The sequence below is a fragment of the Hemiscyllium ocellatum genome, chromosome 10, assembly GCF_020745735.1.
Source record: "Hemiscyllium ocellatum isolate sHemOce1 chromosome 10, sHemOce1.pat.X.cur, whole genome shotgun sequence".
NCBI classification, from domain to species: Eukaryota; Metazoa; Chordata; class Chondrichthyes; order Orectolobiformes; family Hemiscylliidae; genus Hemiscyllium; species Hemiscyllium ocellatum.
Window position 1 is genome coordinate 93,953,284 of NC_083410.1, and position 25,314 is coordinate 93,978,597.

At 39.9% G+C, this 25,314-nt stretch overlaps 1 protein-coding gene across 1 annotated transcript in view; it reads left to right on the plus strand.

Moving 5' to 3' along the window:
• adgb (androglobin) overlaps positions 1-25,314 on the plus strand; it is a 344,259-nt gene that overhangs the window by 213,487 nt on the left and 105,458 nt on the right. The window lies entirely within an intron of this gene.

Below are 25,314 nucleotides of genomic sequence, written 5' to 3' on the forward strand. Positions count from 1 at the left end.
TATTCGGCGTTCTTCTCCATTAGACCACCCATGAGGTGGTACAACCCCGATGCCATACAGGGAAGAACCGCATGTCTATACCAGATTTTTCTTGGTAATCATAGTGAGCCAACACCTTAGAGGGCAATAACTGTTTCTTTACTTCCCTGTAGATTGGGTTTGTCTGTGCAACCATTTCTAAGGCTGACCTTTTTTTAAGAGTTGATGTTAAAGTGCCAGGATGGATGTCACATTATGTATGAACATTCTGTAATACTTTGCCAGCCCAAGAAATTACCTAAGCTCCTGCATACATGAGAGCCAGGGCACCTTTTATCACCCTCACTTTATCTTCCAACAGGTGTAATCCAGTCTTGTCAACTCTGTAGCCCATTTGGGGTGCCTGGAATACACATTTTCCCTTTCTAAGGCAAGTATCTGCCTTGGAAAAATACCTTGGTACTATGTCAAATTTTTCTTAGTGTACCTGAGGTATTCTTTACAAAATATTCTCCCTGGTCCATTGAAATATTGAACAGGCTGACGATACTCCAAATGGCAGTTTTGCATATTGGTACAAGCCCTTATGTATTAATTGTAGCATACTTCTGGGAATCCTTGTCCAAACACAATTGCAAATGTGGCTTATGTCCAGCTTTGTGAAGGACAGCATCCCCTGCCAGCTTTGCATGCAAACCCTCTACCTGAGGGACTGGGTATCTATCCAGCTGTGAAAAGTGGTTTAATGTTTATTTAAAATCTCCACAAAGGCAAACGACCTGTCAGGCTTCAAAATTGGTACGATTGGTGCTGCCCATTCTGCAAACCAGAGTGGTTTGATGATTCCTTCACTTTCTAGCCTTCTGATTTCTGCCTCTACTTTTGCCTATATAGCAATTGGCACTGGGCAGATCTTGCAGCATTGTGGAATTGCTTCCTCTCAACTAGCAAGATGGTCTTCACTCCTCTGGTAATCCCTGGACCTTCCTGGAAGACATCCGGGTATTTAATTAGGACTTCACTTGGATAGCCATTTTCTAATTGAAAAATGTTGAGCAAATCTAAGTGAGCCTCTTGCAACCAATTTTATTCCATCATTTATGGGCCCGAGCTTTTTACTACAATCAGTGGTAACTGAACCACTTACTTTTTGTAAGGGACTGGAACTGAAGTTGTACTCTTAATCTGTAAACATTCCCCAGTACAGGATCTCAGCCCAGAGGAAAGTTTGTTCAAGACTGTTTCTGCAATCACTGATATGGGTGCACCGGTATCAACCTCCATGAGAAGCAGATGACCATTTAACCAGGTGTTTATTTTGAATGGTCTGATTTGCATGTTGCTAAGCAATTTAACTCTTCCTAACCAGGTGTTGGTGGACTTTCCAGAATATGATACACTCCTGGATACCAGTCTACAAGTTTTCTTTCTCAATTTAAGTCTAACACAACTCTTTAGGATTCTCATGTCTGTATACCAGCAGCAACAAGAATGGCTTGCCGGCCTGGATCCTGAAGAAAATTTTAACCATTTAACAGAGGATTGGCTTTGTTTCAGGGTTTTGTTATGCTGACCTAGAGACCCTCTGTACAGGATATGTCCAGAACGAGGCAATGCAATTGCCTTCACTCAGGTGGTGTTCCCTAAGTTCTGTTGGATTGGTGAGGATGTCCACTTCTATTATATGCTCCATGTGTCACATTTTCCAATGATGAAGCCAGTAGTACCTCCTGTTGATGAAGTTCAGTTGGACTTCAGTTAGTGGGCATTTTTGCACAGTTAGTCATTAATCCCACATACCAAACGGTCTCTCAGCGTCTCTTTAAATGTTAAACCAAAGTCACATGCCTCTGCCAGTCTTCTTAACCTCATAAAACTTCTGATACAGATTCTCCTGGCTCTCGAATTGCTGAGTAAAATCAAAAGCATCTCAGAATTAGAGGAGGCTTGGGATCATAAGAAAGTTAGGCTCCAATTGACAGAAAATGCATTCTTTTCACGTACTGGGCCCAGTCCCCGACATAAGGGTTGAACGTGTCAAGCTTCCCAAACAAAGGCATGATGTAAGAAATGCTCACCCCGACTCAAAGACGACTGTTGCAAGCATGTTTCTTCAGGATCAAGTTTTACTCCGGTCACCACCAAAATAACTCCACAGAGGCTGGTACCCTGTTACCAAGTCACCCTTTATTTACACATGAAAAGTCCTTGATCCTGTTACTGCCTTTTCCAAGGCAGCTATGAGAGTGTTAGAAGCTCTGACATCCCTCTTTTCATCTGCCAGCTAGGACTGCTTGATTGGACCAGATTTAAAGCTCCAGTCAGGGAACTCATATTCTATGAGGTCCATCTGGCTGACCTCATTACAACCACTATAGTAGTTGCCCAGAAAGTTTCAACTTTTGATGGGTAGTTAACTGACATTGGAACCCTCTGAAAAGCCGCTTACTCTGAGTTAGAGATTTTAGAGAGATATAGTTACCTGGACAATTAGCGTGGAAATGTTAGAGGAACTGAAACCTGCTCTCGCTCCTGGATAACTACTCTGCTCTCCAACCTCTCCCTCAACCCAGAACAACTTAATGTTGGCTTCCTAATGCATACTGAGACCCACTTACCCCCAATACCACCCCCCCCCCCACATCCAGGCAACTAATCCTTGCCCCCAACACCCAACACATTCCTGTTGCTACCAAACCTACTTATCTACCCACTTGCTACCATGTCCCCACCATGCGACTTGCAAACCTCACCTCCACACCACCACCCACCCCACACCTTCAATCACCTGCAAACCCACACCCCCACTGCCGATCACCCCATGCTCTTCACCCAATTGCCACCCCAATCCTACACTCAGCTACCATCCGACCACTTCACTCTCCTACCAGCTCAACCTTCACACACTTACAATCTAGCCACCTAGTGCTCCACCCCTCGCCCACCTACCACTACACACCCCTCACTCCACGTCACCCTACCTCGTGATCCACTTGTCACCGAAAAAAGACCCAATCCTCCTGCCTTTCAAACTCTTCACTCACTCAACTGCCATCACATTCACTCACTCACACCCATCTCGCCCACTTTCCTCCTCCACTTGCCTTCTTTCAGTAGCTTGTCAAAGAGCTTTGAGACTCTTTACCTTTACTTACTGGAGTACAGCAATTAATACTGTAAAAATGGAATTACCTTCTACGAAAATTCCTTATGTTGCTCTTTGCAAGGTTTGCTGCACTGCCTGAGTTACAGTGGATTCTCCTTTGGAAGTTGGGCCTGAAAGATTATGGGAAGCTAAATTGCAAATTTTATATGTGATCTGGATTTAAAGATCTTGGAACACAACCACCAATGCAACCACTATTTCTAGGGCCACTTCCTTAAGTATTGTGTGATGTAGAATATCAGGCCCTAGGATTTATCAGCCATAATCCCATCAATTTCTCCAACACCATTTCTTTAATAATACAGATTTATTTCCATTCTTCCCGCTCACTAAACCCTGTTTGCCCCATCATTTCTGGTATGTTATTCATATTACTCCTTTCTGAAGACAGAAGCTAAGTGTGAATTTAGATCGTCAGCCATTTCTTTGGTTCCCATTATAAATTATCCTACTTTTGACTATAAGGGATCTATATTAGTTTTCCTCGATCTTTTTCTCTTTACTTACCTGTAGAAAATTTTCGATTAGTTCTTATGTCCCCCTCAATATTACTCTCACACTCTATTTTCCCCTTCTAAATCAATCCTTGATCATCCTTTGCTGACTTCTAAACTGTTTGCAAACCTCTTGATTTTACTTTCCAATTTTTATGCATCTCTTTTGCATCTTGTTATGGACCAGGTCAGACCCTCTCAAAACATTTCAAGAAAGTATCCCAGACCCTAACTTTGCTTGTTGTTCTAGGCAGGTGTTAGTGGATATTCCAGGAGAGATGCAGCTGGTAAAACCACTTAGCTTGAAACAAAACAGAATTTATTTATGAGATTTACCGAATGAAACACAAACAAAAGAGAACAGAATACCAAATAATTTCATCTATCTGAAAACCCGACTTAAATTACCCCAACTTAAAGATGCTGTTCCAAATGCTTGCTACAATCCCCTAAGCACCCTTGGCACAAAAGGAATAATCAAACACAGGGTCGTACGAGAGAGAGAGATGGCAGAGGGACTTAGCATGGAACACTTTCTTCCATGTAGCTGTTCCTTGGACCAGCAGCCTCAAAACTGACTGCTGCTTTCTATGAACAGCCAGACTGCTAAAACCAAACCAGAGAAAAGCTCAGCTGTGTGAACTGGACATTCACTTTTCATTGTACAAGTGCTTTTCTAAAAAAAACTTGATAGCATTTTTAAATGGATCAACCCCAGACATTTCGGAGTCTGTGTCTTTACGACCTCCTGAAGGAAACAAAACAAGGACAACCTAACCTTGTGAAAGGAGCAGCATCATCACAATCTAATACTACCTCTAATTCTCCTCTTAATCTTTAGTCTGGTCACTGTACTCTTTTTACATTTGCGCCAAACAGGAATAAAAATTTTTTTTTTTACTTCACCCATTTGCTCTTTCAATGTTTGCCATTGCCAATTCACTGTAATTCCTTTCAGTAACACTTCTCAATGTATTATAGCCAATACCATCGTAGATTCCCTTATTAAGATTCAGGAACCTAGTCTTAGAATCAGCTACTTCATTCTCCATCTTGATGATAACTCCATCATATTCTGGCCACTGATCTCCAAGGGTCCTTCACAACTACATTTCCAATTATTCCTCTCATGGCATAATACCTAATCGAAGATGGCCCATTCTCCCGTTGGTTCCTCAATGTATTAGTCCAGAAAACCATCCTATATCTACTCTATGAATTCCTCCTCTACTGTATTTTGACTGAGTTGATTCACCCAAAAATATGCAGATTAAAGTCACATATAATTACAGATGTTCCTTTGTCGCACATATCTCTGATTTCCTGTTTAAGACCTTTCCCAACATCACCACTACATGTTGGTGGTCTGTATGCCACTCTCATTGATGGTTTTGCCCCTTGATAATTCTCAAATCTATACACACAGATTCTAAATTATCTGAGCTAATATCATCCCTCAATATTGTGTTTGTATCTTGTATAACCAGTAATGCAAACTTCACCACTTTTCCTTTTTAACTCCTTCCAAAATACTGAATACCCTTGGTTGTTTAGATTACACCCCTGGATACCCTGCAGCCACATCTTTGTAATCCCTACTACATCTATTTGTGCAATTAATTCATCCACTTTATTTCAAATGCTCCATGTATTCAGACACAAAGCTTCAGGTTTGTCTTTTTAACATTCTTTGTCCCATTCCCACTTTTTCTAGCCATGGCATTGTTTGATTCTGACCTTTGATTCCTCTGTATATCATTTCTCTTAATCCCCCCTTGTTCTTGTTTTTGTTTCTCGTTCCCTTGACTTCTTACATAGGTTCTCATTCCCCTGTCAGAGAGTCATACAGCATGTCAAACAGACCCATCAGAATAATTGTCCATTCCAACCAGGTTTCCCATTTGCCTGCATTTGGCCAATAACCCTCTAAACCTTTCAGATTCATATTTCTGTATTCATATCTCTTTTAAATGTTGTAACTGTGCCTGCATTTACCACTTCCTCTGGCTGTTCATTCCACATTGGAGCCACCCTCTGTGTGGAAAAAGTTACCCATCATGTCCCTTTTAAAACTTTCTCCTCTCACCTTAAAAATATGCCCTCTAGTTTTGAACTCCTCTATCAAGGGAGCAAAAATATGGCAAAGTTAGTACCAAAATGCAGACCCATTAGCTGCCAATTGTCACAAAAGTTGATGTTGGGTGCTAAATCTACTACTTCATTGTAGCAATTGGTCCATGATGTTACATCAGCTCTTCTTGCTTAAATGCTACAATTTCAGCATGTCTCAGTTCATAGCACTCTATCTAACACAGAAGGCTGGGGATTCAAATTCATCACACAATTTAGGCTGATGTACCAGCTCATTATCATATGTTTATAAGATATAGGAGCAGAATTAGACTATTCTGCCCATTGAGTTCGCTCCACCATTCCATCATGGCTGATATGCTCTTAATTCCCATTTTCCTGCCTTCTCCCCAGATCCTTTCAACCCATTACCAATTAAAAATCTGTCTAACTCCTCCTTAAATTTACTCAGTGCCCCAGCATTCACTGCAACATCCACAAAAGAGGAAGCATCCACTGTGCAGAATATTTTAGTTGTGGTCTCACCAATGCCTTGTATAGTTGCAACAATACTTCTTTACCTCTATATTCTATTCCTTTAGCGAGAAAAGCCAACATTCCATTCACTTTTTTTTATTATCTGCTGTACATGCATGTTAGTTTTCTATGACTCATGAACAAGGACACCTAGATCCCTCTGTACCATAGCACCCTGAAGCCTCTTCCATTTAGAGAAATCATCTTCCCATTTTTCTGACCAAAATGCATGACCTCACACTAACCTACATTAAACTCAATCTGTCACATTTTGACATACTCTCCTAACCTATCTGTCCATTTGTAAGGTTTTTATTTCCTCATTGCAATTTACCATCCCACCTATTTTTGTCATCTGCAAATTTGTATCCAAGTCATTAATGTAGATTGTAAGTAGCAGGGGCCCAAGGACCAAACCCTGTAGCACCCCATGAGTTGCATCTTGCCATTCAGAAAAAAAAAACTCATTTATCCTGGCTCTCTGTGTTCTGTCCATCAGCCAATCACCCAACCAAGCGAATAAATTACCCTTAATCCCATATGATCCAACCTTGTGAATTAACCTTTGTCTGCGGCACCTTATCAAATACCTTCTGAAACTCCAGTTATATTGCATCTACAGGATCCTCATTATTCACTTTGCTTGTTACATCTTTGACAAACTCTCACAAATTAGTCAAGCATGATCTGTCCTTCAAGCAACCTGTTGGATAGCGTTTTGACTTTCCAAATGTCCTGATTTTGCTTCCTTGTTAATTGATTCTAATACTTTCCCAACAATGGATGTTACACTAACTGGTCTATAATTTCCCACATATTGCCTCCCTCCCTTTTTGAATAAAGGTGTTACAGTAGCGTTTTTCCAATCCGCCACAACTTTTCCCATGTCCAGGAAATTTTGGAATATTGTAACCAATGGATCCACTATGTCCATTACCAAAGTTTGACTTTCATTGAGAAATAATAGCTTTGGGATGAAATATTAAACTTGCCTATCATTTCAGCTAAGTATGAAACTTCCCTGGTGGTATTTTGAAAGAATTTCCTCAGCGTCACATCCAAAGTTCCTTAGTGTGATTCCACTTCTTGTCATTTCAGTGATGGTACTGCATGCAGATTGACTGCAGTTCAAAATAAATTAATCAGTTACCAAGTACTTTGAGAAATTATAACAACGCATAATCTTCCAAGTTCTTTTATTTACTTAACGATTATACTGATATGTTTCAGATAGCACATCCACCTATCCTATTGGAAGCAACCAGTTATCACAGAATTTCGGCTTAATGACAAACGCAGATCATGATTTTAATGAACCATTAGAATACAGAGTCAGCTGCACGGAAAATTGGATCAATTATGAAGACTTTTTCAACTGTTTCCAGTAAGTCCATATTCCTGCGATTATTATTCATTTGAGCAGTTACAAATTTAAGTTTTTCTAATTCTCGTACTCAACTATTCCTTCCTGTATCAAAGTCAGATTTGAACAAATCGGGAATCAAAAATGATTGGGCTTCAATCCCTGGGTCTACAGTAGGGTTCCACCTACTGGGCACCTTCAGCTTGGACCCTGCTGGCGTTCCTGTCGTTAATGGAAAGGCAGGCCCGTTTGCATGGGGCCATTAATGATTAGATTAGATTAGATTCCCTACAGTGTGGAAACAGGCCCTTCGGCCCAACAAGTCCACACCGACCCTCTGAAGAGCAACCCACCCAGACCCATTCCCCTACATTCATCCCTGACTAATGCACCTAACACTACAGGAAATTTAACACGGCTAGTTCACTTGACCTGCACATCTTTGGACTGTGGGAGGAAACCGGAGCACCCGGAGGAAACCCACGCAGACACGGGGAGAATGTGCACACTCCACACAGGCAGTTGCCCAAGGGGGGAATTGAACCCTGGTCCCTGGCGCTGAAATGTTTTAGTATGGAATAACAGCCTGCCGTCAAACAACACATGGAGTGCATCAACAGGAAGGAGACTAGAGTGGAGATATAATTTTCATAACCTGAGTTTTTTGAACAAGTTGCAGACTCACATCAGGCTGAACTAGCAATGCAGATTTACAAGATATTGCACCACATTGGAGCTAACTACAACACCCAGAAAGAAGCAGGTCATAACTTTGTTGCACACAATTAGAGATTTTACACATCATATCCTGCTCAGACAAGCGATTTATGAGGAAATTGCGCATGAGCAAGTAATTAACATATTTAATGCCTCCTTCAATCAACACTATTATTGAGTGGGCAAAATTAAATAAGCTCGCCCAGTATTTGGGAGAAAGTGGTGATTAATTGATTAATGATTTATATCAACTGATAGGAAGTTGTGAACATATTAATTTAAAGGATGAATTCAACTAGGGCCAAATCATTGTATGGGCTTAGAAGAAATTTTTTTTTGCATTAAAGAGGTGTGTCAAAGGCGTTTCATTGGACCAGACAAGTAGAAGTTAGAAAATAGTACTATACAGAAATTCAAGGTGACATGGAGACATATTGCTTATTGTTAAGTTCTGGAGTGAAAATGTGGTCACAGTGGTCATACAAACTGGTAGCACAGTGGCCACCAGTGTATCAATGTTACAACTACAATGTTACCCAGTGTTAACAGTGAGACAGACAAAGGCAGCATTGGTACAAATACTGTCCCACTAATACCACAGACTTTTTTTTTAAGATGTATCATTTTAAAGTAATATGTTGCAGCGAGAAGCTTACATTTCAGAAGCAAACAGAAATGCATAATGATTAACAAAATTCAATGAACTGAACTTGTTAAAGAGTTAAAGATGATCTACCTGGGTGAGTTTAAGGCTGAACTCTAAGTTGCTAGAGTGCATAAATTTTGGCAACAGACAAAGATCGTGTTCTGGAAGCTAGATTCAACCAAACATTCAACTAACATGTGTAAAATTCTGTGGATAAGGATGCATGCAATTTTAAATCATGGAACAAATGACTGCTACACTTCAGTATAAAAAGAGAAAAATCATAAAAGCCATACATGTAACCCAGAATCAGGATTGTCCATTTTTAAACAGAAGAACATGGACAGATTTACTGCTAATTTACAAGATTTGGCACAAGAAGCCTGAAGATTTTAGAGCTGAACTTCCTCAATTATTCAATGTGTTTGGAAAGCCAAAAACAACTTATCACATCACCTTACATCCTGAATAAAAGCTTGTGTGTTTGTTTGCACTGGAGAGGTTCCTCACCCACTTTTGCAAAAGGTATAGCAAGAAGTTGACTCAATGGATGAAATCTTCCCAATCTCTGAATAACGTGAACAATGGTGAGTCAGTTGGAACGCATAGCGAGATAAGGAGAAATTAAATTCTTGGTATTGAGATAGCCAATGCCAATTCTGCGACCAAGTTTTAAACAGCAAGATGAGAATTTCACATGAGCAGTAAGTAGCCTATTTGCATGCCATTGGTACTTAATCTCACCTCATGATATGTATTTTCCTATTTTTTTCTAATCAACCTGTTAAGTGACGATATTACACACATCTGGATTCTTTTCAGAAAGAAACTGGATGACACCAATTCCCAGCATAAAGGTCAGAATGTATACCAGGTGACTACAGCTGTACATTTGCTTTTTTGGGCCACTATCATGGACAGCAGACAACAACATCTCAGGATTTGCTCCATGGGCAGTAATTGCCTTCACTGTTGATGGAAGTTGGCATCCAACACTGCATCATCATGGTACATTTCTGATCCAATTACAAATACAGTTCTGCACTTCAGAGTACACTGGCATCTCTCATTGTAATGTTGTTACCAGGACATGTTTCTCCAAACTCATGGATTAGACCAGGCTGCAAGTCAGGCCTCCTCACTTGCCTTCTTAGCACCCAGTCATTTTGAACCTACTTTGATGCTCACAGCTTCTCTGCCTTGCTTTGTCCCCTCAGCCAGAGCTTAAAATCTCACAGTACTTCTGTTTTGCCTCACTTTTTAGTGCATGCGCAAAGCAAGGCAACTTGCTTTAGTTATCTGCATTCATCTGTCAAAAGGGTAGACATGTTACTGTATGGCACTATCTTACACTAATGTCACACCTGCAGCATGTAGCAGCAGCTTACATGGCAGACCTTCAGTGAAAGGTCCCATCACTATAACTAAAAGGAATTGTCTGAAATCAGTCTGGTGGCTTGCACCCAATTAATGGCAGCTAGGGACAGTAAGGATTAGGGGTCCACATTTCAATGGATATGAAAATACTTATCACAACACCATACACCTTGTAGAAAAGCTTGTGTCTTTGTTTACACGGAGAAAAAGTTCCTCACCCACTTTTGCGATAGGTGAAACAAGAACTTGAAATGGATAGAATCTTCCCAACCTCTGAATAACATGGACAACGATAGCTAAGAGTTTGCCACAGTTATTGCTGCTGATCCAGTGTAACCAGTCTATGGAATCAAAGTAGGTCAGTTGGGGCGCTGCACAGCAACCAGTCAGAGGTCTGTCCACTCATTTGTAGGGGCAGTTTAACAACATCAATCGGGGTGGCCCATGGTCAGTCCCAGTCCAGTGAAAGTCAAGGGAGATAATCAGAGGACACTGCTGTTTTAAAGAGCTGGAGAATGGGGATTGAGGGCAGTATGCTGGAATGCAGAGGGAATAATAATTGTGAAGGGGAGGCAACTTTATATATAGAGGGAAGGAAGTGGTAAAGGACGGGATGGAAATGGGTGATGCGAGAGGCAAGTATCATCTTCATCAGCACCACCCTGGCTTCAATATGGGACGACAGGGCACTACTGTATCTGGCATGATGGCATGGTATGACTGGGGTTCCAGGGATAAAGTGAGGTTGGCTGGGAGCATGGGGATGATCAAAGCTGATGGGATTAACAAGGAGGGCTATCAAGAAGAGAATATGTAGTTCTGGGGCAAGCAGGGGGAGGTCACATGGATGTTGAGGCTGGGCTTGGGACTCACTCCATGAAGTGTGGCCATTGTTTCCTTCCATTCTAATCTCAGTAGCAAGTGCACAATGGAAATGAAAATGGTTATCACCATAAGGGTAGGAGGGGTAAATGTTTCATTCTGTGAAGGAGTATGCTCCACTTTTGAGTAAAATGAGGTCCTTCAAAGGGTAATTGTGTTAAACAAGCACCTACATAGTACAGGTGAAAGACATCTATGATTATGAATATATGACCATATGTGAATCTTGCATATTAACCTATATGTGGATTAAAAATCCAGCCTTAACCACTCTTGAACACATCATGCAATGTTGTGCCAATCCTACTAATGACTGAGAGGCACAAGGAAGGATTTGCAGCCTGGAAAGATTCACTCTAGTTGCCAAATTAGCAATCACTGTCCAAGGTCTATAACCTGCATAAGGTGCAGGAGTTGCTCACCTCACATCTTGAAGCAAAAAACATACACACTATTATCCTACATGCAACACTGCTTTCATTGGATATTGAGGGTGGAGGAGAGTTCCTCATTATTGCAACCACAAATATAATCTACTGTAGGCTTGAACAACAGATGTGTGAATTAGAGTAACAATGTGCAACCAACATGTAAAAGCATTCCACTAACTATGTCATTGCTTGTCCCAACGTGTGAATCTTATCTATGTGTGCCACACTGCAGAATGATCACATTACTGAGGAACTGTTTTGTTTCTAATATTGCATGTGAAAGCTCATTAAACCGGTCCCTAGTGGTGTCAGGCACAGAAGCTGTGATCATCCCAGTGGACTGCGTATGCTGTACTGTGTCTGCAAGCCCAAAACTAGCACTAACCTCCAACTGACTTGGAACTTACCCCTACTATACAGCTGGCAGTCATAGGCACCATTATGATGTAGCAGAGATGTAGAGAACTACAGTCAATTATCTTCCATGGAATACTGTGCAGACAAGGGTAGTGGCATTATATTCTGCCCAGATGTGGAAGTTAGAGTGCCTTTCAATACTACACAGTATATCTGCAATGTTAAACTTCTTCACACTGGAACCAACAAGGGACTTAGCACGCCCCTTCAACATCAGATTTTCATGCAAGTCGTGTCTGGACTTCATAATGGTACCGTCCAGACAAATCCTCAGAATCTCTTTTTCAAATAACTGGAGGACACATTGACACAGTGCGATGGATGATGGAAATTTATGAGATCTGCAGCATTGCAAAGATGGGACCTATGTTGTGGAAAGTAAGGGAGGAAATTGCAAGATCCTGTGCAGAAATATTTGCATCAACTATAACCATAGGTGAGGTGCCTGATGACTGGAGGGTAGCTAATGTTGTATCTTTGTTTAAGAAAGACTGTGAGGAGAAACCAGGACTTACAGACCTGTGAGTCTTACATCGGTTGTGAGTAAATTATTGGAAGTGATTCTATAAGCTGCGACTTATGGATATGTGGAGAGGCAAACACTGATTAGGGATAGTCAACATGGTTTTGTGCGAGGAAAATCATATCTCTCAATCTTAATTGAGTTTTTTGATGAAGTTACTGAAAAGATTGATGAGGACAGAGCAGTAGACGTCGTTTACTAGGACTTTAGTAAAGCCTTCGACAAGGTTCCTCATGGTAGACTAATTAGTAAAGTTAGGTCACATGGGATGAGCTTGCCAATTGGATACATAATTGGCTTAATGGCAGGAGACAGAGATTGGTGGTGGAGGGCTGTTTTTCGGACTGGAAGCCTGTTACCAACAGTGTTCTCCAGGGATTGGTTCTGAGACCTCTTTTGTTTGCCATTGATATAATTGGTTTAGATGAGAATATGGCAGGCATGGTTCGTACATTTGCAGACAACACCAAATTTGGTGGCATAGTAGGCAGTGAGGAAGGTTTTCTAAGGAATTTTGATCAAATGGATAAATGGGCTAAAAGATGGCAGATGGAGTTCAATCTGGATGAATGCATTTTGGTACAACAGAGTAGGGTAGGGCTTATTCAGTTAATGATGGGACCTTGCGTAGTGTTGTAGAACAGAGGGACCTCGGGATGCAGGTACATAATTCTTGCATCACAAAGGCATTCAGCATGCTTGTCTTGATTTCTTAGTTCTTTGAGTACAGGAGTTAGGAAGTCATATTAAGGTTGTAAAGGACATTGGTGAGGCCTCTGCTAGAATACTGTGTCCAGTTCTGATCACAGTTATAGGAAGGATATCATTAAGCCGAAGACGTCCAGAAGAGATTTACCAGGATGCTGCCGGGTTTGGAAAGTTTGGGTTGTAAAGAAAGGCTGGATAGGCTAGGACTTTATCACTGGAATGTAGAAGGTTGAGAAGTGACCTTATAGAAGTTTATAAAATAATGAGGGATATAGATAGAGTTAGTAGTAGTTGTCTTTTCCATAGAACGGGGATTTCAAGACGAAGGGGAATATTTTTAAGGTGAGAGGAGAAAGATTTAAAAAAGATATGAGGGGCAAATTATTTACACAGAGAGTGGTTTGTGTGTGGAATGACCTTCCTGAAGAAGTGGTGGATGTGGGTACAATTACAACATTTAAAATACATTTGGATAGATACATGAGTAGGAAAGGTTTGGGGGGATATGATCCAGGAGCCAGCAGATGGAACTAGTTTAGTTTGGGATTATGTTTGGCATCGACTGGTTGGATTGAAAGATCTGTTTCCATGCAGTATGACTGTATGACTCTTTGTGGATGTTCTTTGGACACAGCAGTAAATTCAGCATCTGACAGCTAAGCAGCATCAGTCAGAGCAGCGCAGGAAATGCTTTCATGTGAACATTGTTTAACAGAACTGAGTTATGTCAAGTCATCTTTCACTGAATGTACATCTTCACACTGCTGAGTCCAGCGTCAACTATATAATCCCAACTGCAAGTGTACCTTAAGAATTTTATATGTGGTTCACAATGTTTCATAAAGGTTCAGATTACTAATGGCTGACAGCCTTCACAACATCTGACATTCCCTCATGCAATACTGACAGGCTTTCATGCTAGCTTGGAGGCTATGGAAAGGAAAGCAATCTTTTAGACAGGATTAAAATGTTGTGTAATGATTGGGATCATTAACTTCAATACCTTCATTCTTTTAGTTTTGGTCAAATGACATTTGAGCATGCAGCTGATGATGAAAAGTGCACATTTATTGACAAATATGATGATGTATTTCCAATAATGTGTTAGCTGTGCCACATATGTGCCCTCAGAAGGTTGTTTTCTTCTTTCTCTTCCTCGACATCTGGGTGCAATCCCAGGGTGCATAGGTGGGATGGAGAGAGTTTATTGGTTTTAGAGTTTTGGGCATATGTCCCTGAGTCATTGGTACAGAGAGGGCCTAGGCATTGAGTGTGTCCTGCCTAGATGCAGTTTCACCTCATTGGGTTGAAATCACAAGGTTGAGGGTAGCAGAAAGGAATAAGTAAAAGGCCTAACCACCTCTGGATTGTCCTGAGAGGAAACATCTGGAGCCGCTATATGGTTCCTACTCTAGCTGGGTGCCTACTGGCACCATCCTATCTTCTTTTGAGCACCATTAGTTAGATGATAGAGTATACGTGGGGTGGCACGGTGGCGCAGTGATGAGCACTGCTGCCTCACAGCGCCAAGGACCCAGGTTCAATTTCAGCCTCAGGCAACTCTCTATGTGGAGTTTGCGCATTCTCCCTGTGTCTGCGTGGGTTTCCTCTGGGTGCTCCTGTTTCCTCCCACAAGCCAAAGATGTGCAGGCTAGGTGAATTGGCCATGCTAAATTCCCCATAGTATTCAGGGTTGTGTAGGTTGGGTGCATTAGTCAGGGATAAATATAGAGTAATGGGTTCTGGGTGGGAGACTCTTTGGAGGGTTGATGTGGATTTGTTGGGCCGAAGGACCTGTTTCCACACTATAGGGAATCTAAGATTCTAAGGTGTGTGACCTTATTCAGCAAACATTGAGTGTGCTGGACCTGGGTCTAAGGCGGCTACCAACATGTCCATTGAAGCAGCCAGACTATTGTATGCCGAAGCAGTACAAACAGCCTGAGTCCAGTCCTCCAAACATTGGGTCAGTTTGTCCAACGCCTCTAACAAACCCTGCCTGCTGCTTTAGTATCTGCTTTTGCATTTGGAAGGTGTTCTCAGTGGCTGACACACACATACTCTCCTGCCTGTGGCTAAGCAGGTACCTTGTCCCTAGCCATCTTTTGAGTGCCAATGACATGAAGCATTTCTTCCTAAACCAGCAATGGAAAAATAGCAACGGATGTGCTCACCAGTATGTTTATTTCCACTGATAAATCATCAATTGTACTGGGAATTCAGAGGGATGGGAGATATAGATCAGGATTCTATGCATCTCATATTTTGATTGAAATGAAACAAAGATTTACAGTTATTGAAAAAGATGCTTCAGCTGCTAACTGGGCTTGGGAAGATTTTCAGGCTACATCCTGGATGTTTAGTTCACAACTGAGACAAAGCAAACATTTTTGGTTACTTAATTGAATGATAAGAAATTAGTGTTATGATTCCAGCCAATGTTAGTACTAGACTAGTCAGATCCTTGTCTACAATTTGGCTTGATGGATCATATTTTGTTTTTATTAAATTTAATGCGTTGAACTTTCATTGATTTATAATAAGCACAAAATTCTGCAGTTTTTTTAAACAATAAAACACAAGGTTATTATATACAACAAACAAAGATAGAATAGAACAAACTAAGCTATTTGCATTTAACACAATTTGGAAGATTTCAAAATATAAAATCCCACATAAACTTGACACCATCAGTTTACAACATTGAAATAACTGAAATAAATACTGAAATGCCTATAGGTTTCACATAACTGTTTCTTTAAATTCCCAGTATTGACATCTTGATAGTTTTTCCCTTGATTATTCACACAACCAAAGGTAAATTTTCTTGGCTTCAAATAATTTCTTAAAGTTTCTAATCAAATAATTCAGGTCTAGAATTTTTAGACTAAAACTCTACATTGAGGTAATCTATTGCTAATCTTTATGAACTAATTCCTTTCTCCAGTAGAAACTGTTCTTACATCTGACCCCAGGCGGGTCTTCCACAAACTGCTCACAGAAACTTTCCAGTATATGCCTTTTTCCTAAGCAATTTCTGATTCTTCTAAACCAAGAGCAAGCTGATGTCTTTCAAAATTTACTCTCACCAATCTTAAAACTCTCACAATATAAACAAGTCTTCATGATCACTCCAGAAAGACCTCAGTCACCTATTTTGTGAGACATACTGATTTAAATACATGACTCCAGAAAGATTGACAAATTAATTAATACATCCCTTCATATACATCGATCAGGATCCACATCCACTGGTAACTGGAAAAAGTATTTTTTATTTCACATTGTGACCCATGGAGTAAAGGAACTAGAGCAATGATGCACTCCTCCAGCCTTGATGACAATATTAAAGTGAGAGCTCACAGCAGGATACAGAACACAGATAATTTTTTTTATTATTTACCTTTTTTTCCCTAATCAACCTGTTCAGAAAGATGTTATTATACACCTTTGGAACGGATAAGATTTGAACTCAGGTCTCTGGGTTCAGGGATAGGGACTCCACAAGAGCCCCACTGACAGTGTTTAATTGGGCCTTGAATACTAATAATTCATTTCTTATGCATTATTATAATCAAAAAAGACTTTGGTAGTTGCTAAGCTATATCTGGTGAAGAAAAATTTATCCTGAATGATTTCCAAAGAATAACCAGGGTTAAGCTAATGAATTGGTTGATAAGGTTTAGAAAAAAGCATCTATGAAAGCAGTCATAATTGGGCTGATAGCACATCTTTGAAGTTGGAAGAAACACAATTCAAATCCTGTATTGAGCCAAATGAGTTAATAAAAATGCAATTGCAGATGAAGCAGCTTGAACAGGAAAGTGAAATGGAAATTTAACAGTGTGAATTGAAAGAGGAGGAGAAGGGGAAAGGGAGAATATTTAGGAGGTTAGGGAGACAGTGCACTCTTTTAACCTTGCTCCTAATACCTACAAATTAGGTCATTCACCTAACATGGTAAACCATGGCCTCAGCTTAACATCTCACCTGAAATACGGCATCTCTTCAGAACTATACTGGAAATATCAGCCTGGGTTTTGTGTTCAGGTCTCTGCAGTAAAGCTTGAACACTCAATCTTCTGATGAGATACTACCAGCTGAGCTATGGAGGACAAATATGTCCTTCGTTTTCCTTCATTTTGTAAAGTATTATATGCACCTACAAATAGACTGGCATAAATGCCTCTAGCTAAGCAGAAATTTCTCTTTTTTTTCAGTCACCAGGGAGAGGAAGGAGCAGGGAACCTGCAGCAATTTTGTTTTGTTTCCTGATAAGTGTTCTCCTTCCCTCTTCTCATGCTATGAAGGAGGGGGAAATTGAGAAACTGATCTTGAATGGAAATTTCATGGACAGAGTTTAAAAAATGATTACAGTAAAATGTTGTGTTCCTGGCTAGACCTATACAGGGTGTTACATGAGTAGATCATACTGCTAGCTTCCAGGAAAAAGCCAAGGGAATGTTTGTCAACATTTATGTCTTCAATTGCTTTCAATCGAGTTGAGTTGAGAGAATCTGCTTGGAATTTTTCACAGTTATAGTTTTCACTCTGTCTAAGAAGTAAAGAATCAGATGTTGATTCAGCAGAATAGTAATTTGGTATAAGAAATTCATCCTTTTTTGGGAAAGGAACATCATATAATTTGGACTTAAATATATGTGTTACACTGCTGTTAATATTTATAGCCATGTCCTTATTAATGTGCTTAATAATTGAAACCTAATAGGTCTGTTGTGACATTCCGCCACTTAGTGAAGATGAGAGAAGAATCTGATGAAGGGAATACTTAAAATAATTAGCTGCAAGGGTTTGCTGTTCATTCTCTGAAATATTACCAAAAGTCTGCATACATATTGATCATAGAGAGTCCTAGAAAGTTGGGATTCATGTAAAAAGATATGGTCATTAAAATGTCACAAACAGGTGCAGAAAGTAATCAAAAATGATAATGGAATGCTGGCATTTATATCTAAAGGACTGGGGTTCAAGGATACAGAAGCTATGCTGTATTTGTACAATCCTGCTTAGACCCTGTTGTGAGAAGACCTGAGCACACACTTTCGGAAGGCTGTATTGACAAAAAAGAAGAACGATGCATGGACTTCAGGGGTTACATTATGAGGAGAGGTTATGCAAATGATACCTGCTTTCCTTAGAATTTAGAAGGTCAAGGGGTGACCTGGTTAAAATCTTCAAGATATTAGCAGAAAAAGATAATGGGAATTCTAGAACTGGAGGACATGGTCTGAGAATTAGCACCAGACCATTTAAGAGATAGATTAAGAAACATTTATACACACAAAAGGATGGTAGATGTTTGGAATACTCTTCAACAAACAGCAGTGGTTGCTGGACGAATTATTAATTTTACATCCTAAGATAGATAGATTTTTGTTAAGCAAAGGTATGAAAGGATATGGGACAAAGGCAAGTCAGTGAATGGTGGAACAGGATCAAGAGGCTGAATGGTCTTTTCCTGTTCCTATGATATGAATCTAAAGAATGATTTAACAAAGATATAGAAGAAACTTTTTTGAAACAACATAGTGATGATGCCTTTCACTGACAGTGAAATGTTAATCTTCCAAATGGTGATATCATGAACTTGGATTTTTAAGCTGGCAAGTACAAACTATCAAAGGTGTTGGAAATCTGAAATAAAATGGAGGAAGTTGGAAGTGACCAGCAGTTCTGACAGCATTTGTGAAGAGAGAAGAGTTCATGTTTCATACTAATCACCTTGTGATGAGCCATACACATGTTTGCCTTTCAGGTTTGTGTGTATCTTTGTTAAAAATATTTAAAGAAGCCATTTAGTTAAATAAATTGCCTATGTTTGAAAAAGGAAATGGCCAAAACATATCCCCAGCATTGTATTTTTCATATATTGTAAATAAGAAGTAGGATGTGTTGTGGTGACATCTGAACTCCTAACCAGAAACTCTGAGTTCAAGTCCAACTTTCAGACTGATGGCGATGGCAGGTGCATTAATAGTGTGTGAAAACAGGCTAAAGATCAATTTGAAATCCATAAAGCAAGTACCACTAGCACACAGTAAGAGTGGGAGAGGTTCCTGGCCAGAAATTGGTGATAGTCAGAAATTGGCACATTCACCATCTCTATGCATACTTACAGGTTACAGCATGCATCTAAACTATGTTGCCACAGCAAATCAGACTCCTTAAGGGGCCATTTGGCTCAATGGCTGGAGTGGACCAAATTGATGCCAACAGGACATCATTATGGCTGTGATGGGTTCAGGGCCTGCCTCCTTGCCCTATTCACTGATGGAGGTTCTGACACTTTCGGTTGAAGGTGCTTTCAGGCACAATGCTCAAGCAGAACAAAATATGAGAAGTATGGCCCAATCCATTGGGCCTTTTGAGCTCATCTTCAACATTGATCTTATTAAATTTTCATTTGCTTCCAGGAAATTGATCATTTTCCATAACCCAAGTAAATACACATATTCGTTGCAAAAATCATGCTTAAAGGTAATCTTCTTGTATTTGATATCTTTTATATATTTTAGTTGCATTCCAAATTTTATTTTATATGTTTTGCGATAAATACTTTTCAATATTTTATGAACTTCTATTTATTATGTTTTCCATTGGATTTCAAATAAACAGAAATTGTAATGTGTAATAAGATGCAATAGCATTTATATTCAACATTAAACTTGTACCAAGATGAAATTGTACTATTGTGAAAAGGCTCACATATGTGTCATCTCTTCCATTTGATTTCATAGCTTGAGGTATCAGGTGAATTAATTGACTACTGCAATGTACTATTTGTCCTGTTCACATTTCAGACTCGTAACAATATAAAATATAAATGCTATTGTATCTTATTAGACAGTAAAAACTGCTTTTTATAAGTCAATGTTGTCAGTATCATAACCCAAGCCAGTGAATAATCAGGAGAAGAGCACTTGGCATGATTTGCCAAGTACAAAGTAAATCTTACTTCCTGCTACCTAGATGCCATTAGGATCTATGTTTGAAATCAGTACAGGTTAATTGGATAATGTGATATTCCCCCAGATGACCTTGGTACCTTATGGTATATCCTACGCGTATGTGATAGAGGCAGTCCCTGGGTTGGAAATGAGTTCCATTCTGGAGTCTGCTCACAAGTCAATTTATACACACATCAGAACACAATGCAGAACAATTTAACGCAGCCATTCGTATGTTCAGGAAATGGTTATACATCGTATCTTAAAAATGACACCCCCGATATGAGATCACATTTGTAAGTAAAAGCATTTATAAGTCAGACATTTGTAAATTGGGGATTGCGATATTTCCCATCTTTGTTTTGGGCTATCTAGTAATTAGTAGATAGGATAAACCATTGTAGAGTATCTCTGTAAGAGGCATGGTTTTGAGAAATCAAAAAGTTTTAATTGAAACACAGGAGGTTAGCACCTAGTCAAAAAGCTCACCAGTCCAGTGCAGTCACAATAGGCCAAATGTCCTCATTCTGCACCATAACAACACTGATTATTGCATGATAGTTATAAATGCAGCTACATTTGCCAACTGTAATTACTAGGACCTCAGGAAACTGGTACAGGTACATCTACTGCCTTCAAGAGCAAGAGTAAAATCCTTGTCTCCGCCCACTGTGTGTGACCTCAGTAGAATCAATGGAGCCAAAGTTACATGAACATTATTCTTTTCAGAACCAATACCTTATACAAAAAACACCCCAAGTCTTTTTCACCATAGTGAACCCCACTAAACAATAAAGTATATAGCTACATCAAATCTACAACTAAACCATCTCCTCCCAAGTCCCTGACTTCACAAATGCAGGTGGTTTGAATGTTTCACACTTTTCTTAAAGTTTTGTCTTCAGACTTGACAAAATAGTAAATCTTTGTTTAAGGACTGTAAACTCTGCTTCTGATCCATGGAGCATTTCTAAGCGAGAGGATCTTTTATCTGAAGGATATTTTTCACAGAGGACATATTTCTTTGTAGACATTGGTGTTAGATCATTGCCTCACCTGAATTTCCTCTATGAAAGACAGATGTTCTATTGAAATAAGTATTTTCATCCTTGTAGTATCCTAGATTTCTGGATAAGGCAATCACTTTCTGATTGGATCAAGTAATCTCTTTCAAGTATAATGGAAGTTAAAACCAGGCAATTTCTTATTTTTAACCTTGTCCTAAATTTGTGAATGCTGAACTGGCTCCCTTGGAGTCATGCAAACCTCATCTCTTTGATTTTTTGATCAGGTTGGATGCCTTCAGTCACCTTCTTTGTTTGACCGATGAAGCAGATTTGCTCACACCCTCAGCCATGTTGAAAGATTGTTGCTCATTTAATACTATCTTTGTCATTGGCATTGACAATTCTGCTGTACTGGTTGTTCAGTAAAGTGTCCTGCTGTCTGGACATCATTAACAATTCCTGATGAGCTCAAGTATGTTGTACTGCTCTTTGTTGTACTCAGTATTGGCAGCTTCTTCTAAGTTCTGCTGGTGCTTGAAGCTTGTATTCTCATATTCACTAACACAATTATAAATGGAATGACCGTAGACCTTGCTAGAATCAGTACCATAGCTATGTTGTGGTATTTCCTTTATTTACGAATCTTTTAAACTTTGTATTTCAGAGATGTTGTGTTCATTTCTTCAATGCAGCTTAAAATTATACTATCAGCTGTTCTGGTACTAATTCACTGTTTTCAAGCTTTATAAAAACTTGCTTATTTTTTTAATCAGCACTTTTGCATTGCTTATTGTGTTCTCAGGACTTTCCTGTCATTTTTAACAACCATAAATGGTGACCAGCTGCTTTTTCTAGGGTTTTCCCACTTTTAACAGGCATTATGGAGTGACCATATTTCTTTTTGAATCTATAGACTTAAATTTTAAAAATGAACACTTTTAAAAAGAGAGAAAATAAAAGAATTTGTTTTCAGAAAACAAGAGAAGCCAGCTAGTACATATAAAACAATGTTACTTCTGGGGACACTATGCATGGACAAATAGGCTCCACCAAAGTGTGTTCAGGGCAATTTTACCTAGAGAGAGTCTTTGAATTGGCTTTTCTCAAAAACTTTTCTTTACAAAGTTATAAAATTGCAAAAATATGAAAATATAACATTATAACAACAAAACAACAATAAACAATAAACCAACTGCTGTACTACTCTACAAAAGAACTCACAACTACGCTCATTACACATCAATATATAAGTAAATAAATAACACCGCTCAGCATAACAAGACCACACTCTCAACCTTCAAGAGCATCAATTATTCGACCACCTTTGCATGAAATTCTTCCTCTCAGGACATTAAGCTTATTAAGGCAAAAGTGAGGACCGCAGATGCTGGAAACCAGAGTTTAGATCAAAGTGATGCTGGAAAAGCACAGCAGGTCTGGCAGCATCTGGGGAGCAGGAAAATTGACGTTTCAGGCAAAAGCACTTCATTAGGAATAGAGGCAGGAAGCCTCCAGGGTGGAGAGATTAACCTTATTAAACCAAACCACTATGACTAGACAAAAGCCCGAATCGAAATAGTGGACAGATGTGCTTCCAGATAATTCAAAAAGGGCTCCCATGTCTTATAAAAATTGTCCGTTTTCTGGTGCACCATGTTTGCAAGAAAATCCAAAGAAATGTAATCCATAATTAATTTATGCCACCCCAACAGACCCAGGAGAGGGGGGGGGTGGTTCTCAGACACCCAGCACATCAGAATGTTCTTCCTCGTGCAAAAAAGTGAGGATGCTAAAAGGCTTTATCCCATGTGCATCTAAGGGAGATAAATTCAGCAAACCCAGGAGAAGAAAAACTGGGTCCACCTTGACTTTGGTCCCCAAGACCCTCTCTATTACTCCTGCCACAGCACTCCAGTATGTATGGAGCCTGTGGCAGGACTACAAACAATTCATGAGGGTACCTGTATTTATTTTACACTTGGGGCACATTGAAGACACACCCTGCTTAAATTTTGCGAGCTGTTCTGGGGCCAGATGAGCCCTACGAAGATTCTTTAACTGCATAGCATGGGTCCTATTACATGTTGAAATCTTCCTCGCATTCTCACAAAGGTTCTCCCAAGTTTCCAGAGTAATCTCCACACTTAATTCTCTCTCCAGACCTCCCGTAATTGCTTGATGACACCCGAGGAACATGCCCCCAACAAATGATAGAGAGGACTCACTGAAAGAGTGTTCTTAGCCTGAAGCACCCTCTTTGCCATCTCAGATCTACAACCCTCAGTCAGAAGCGTAGTCTCTTTTCAGATAAAATCTCTGACCTGAAAAAACAGAAGAGGACCCAATTTGATATTCCATACTTAAAAATTATTTGATCAAATGACATTAATGTTTCATCTTCAAACAAGATGACCCCCCCTATCCGCCCAGGACTTAAACCTGGCATCCATTATCCCTGGCTGGAAACCTGGCATACCAACTATGGGAGTATGGAAAGATGTTCTAGACATATTACCCTCAGTCTGTCTCATTGCCCCCCACACTTTGACAGTATTAGTAACTACTGGATTGTGGCAATGTTCCGCATCTATCCTCATTTTGTTCAGAAACAACAGGTTAATAAGAGGACACTTTGCCAGGGAGGCCTCAATGTCCAACCTTGTCAACGTGGAATCCTCACAGGCCCAGTCACTCTCAAAAGGTAAAAGGGAGCTCAATTGATATCTTCTGACATCCAGGAGATCCACTTCTCCCAACCCCTGGGGCATTCCCAAAGAATGGATGGATTACTAGCTGTACCTGAGTTGGTGGCCAAAAAAGTTTCAAATTCCCTTGAAAAGTATTCTACAAACTCGCTGTCCTCGAGAATGAAGGGATCCATTTGCCAGTACCATTAGCCCATTGCATCACTCTTAATCTTAATCATTAAATAAACCGCTGCATGATCACAGATTACAATATTCCCAACCGAACAGGATACCACCAAATCTTAAAAAGCCACAGGAATTAAGAAATAATCAATCCTTGTGTGGCATTTATGAGGATTGGAAAAGAATGTAAAATCTCTGCCCATAGGGTGTAAACATCTCCGACCGTTTACCAAACCCACACATAAATCACCCAACTGCTTAGATTATGAAGAAAGCTTTGGGAAGCCTTTGGGCATTCTGTCTAGCACAAGATCTATAAGGCAATGAAAAGCTGCCCCCATAATAATATGCTGTGACACCAAGGCCATCAGCTTATCTCAAGCATCAGTTAGAAATTTAAGAGGGTGGGCCAGAGGCCAGAGGACATTCAAAATACCATATTCCTCACCAAGTATAAAGGCCTTAAGAATAACAAACTGAACATACTCACCTTTAACACAATCTATTAAATTAACTGGGAGACCCTTCCAGATGAGTATGGCCACTCCTCTGCTCCTAATACTAAAAGACAAGAAAAACACCCGATCAAACCCACCCTGCTGCAACTTCAAGTGTTCCTTGTCACTAAAATGAGTCTCCTGCAACAGACCAACATCGACCCTCTCCTTTCTAAGGTTCAACAACACCTTTTTTTCTTTTAACTGGCGAATGAATCCAGGTGCACCATTTAAGAATGCTGCTAACCATGATCCTTTACAACCCTTGACCTGCTGAGAGGAAGAATTCATCTAGCAACATGCTGAGCACACTCAAAAGGAGACTCATAGAGTCTATTTACAAAAAAAAACAAAAAGAAAATAAACTAACTACAAAACACAAAAGGCACTTAATGGGGGACTCTACTTTCTGCTCACAGAAGACACTCAGATTTCCCACACACACCATCACCCCCCACCCCTGCCCCTTGCAGCTCAAGCCGCAACCCAAACCCAAGCAATGGAAGAAACTAAACAAAGGACATTGTTTCAGTTACACCTATGTTTACAATGAGTACTCTGCCCACCCCCACAATATAATAATACCACTGCAGCTCAGAGAGAGAAAGAAATACCCACCAACAATAACTTCTTTAGGAAAAGAGTTAAAGTACAAGAAATAA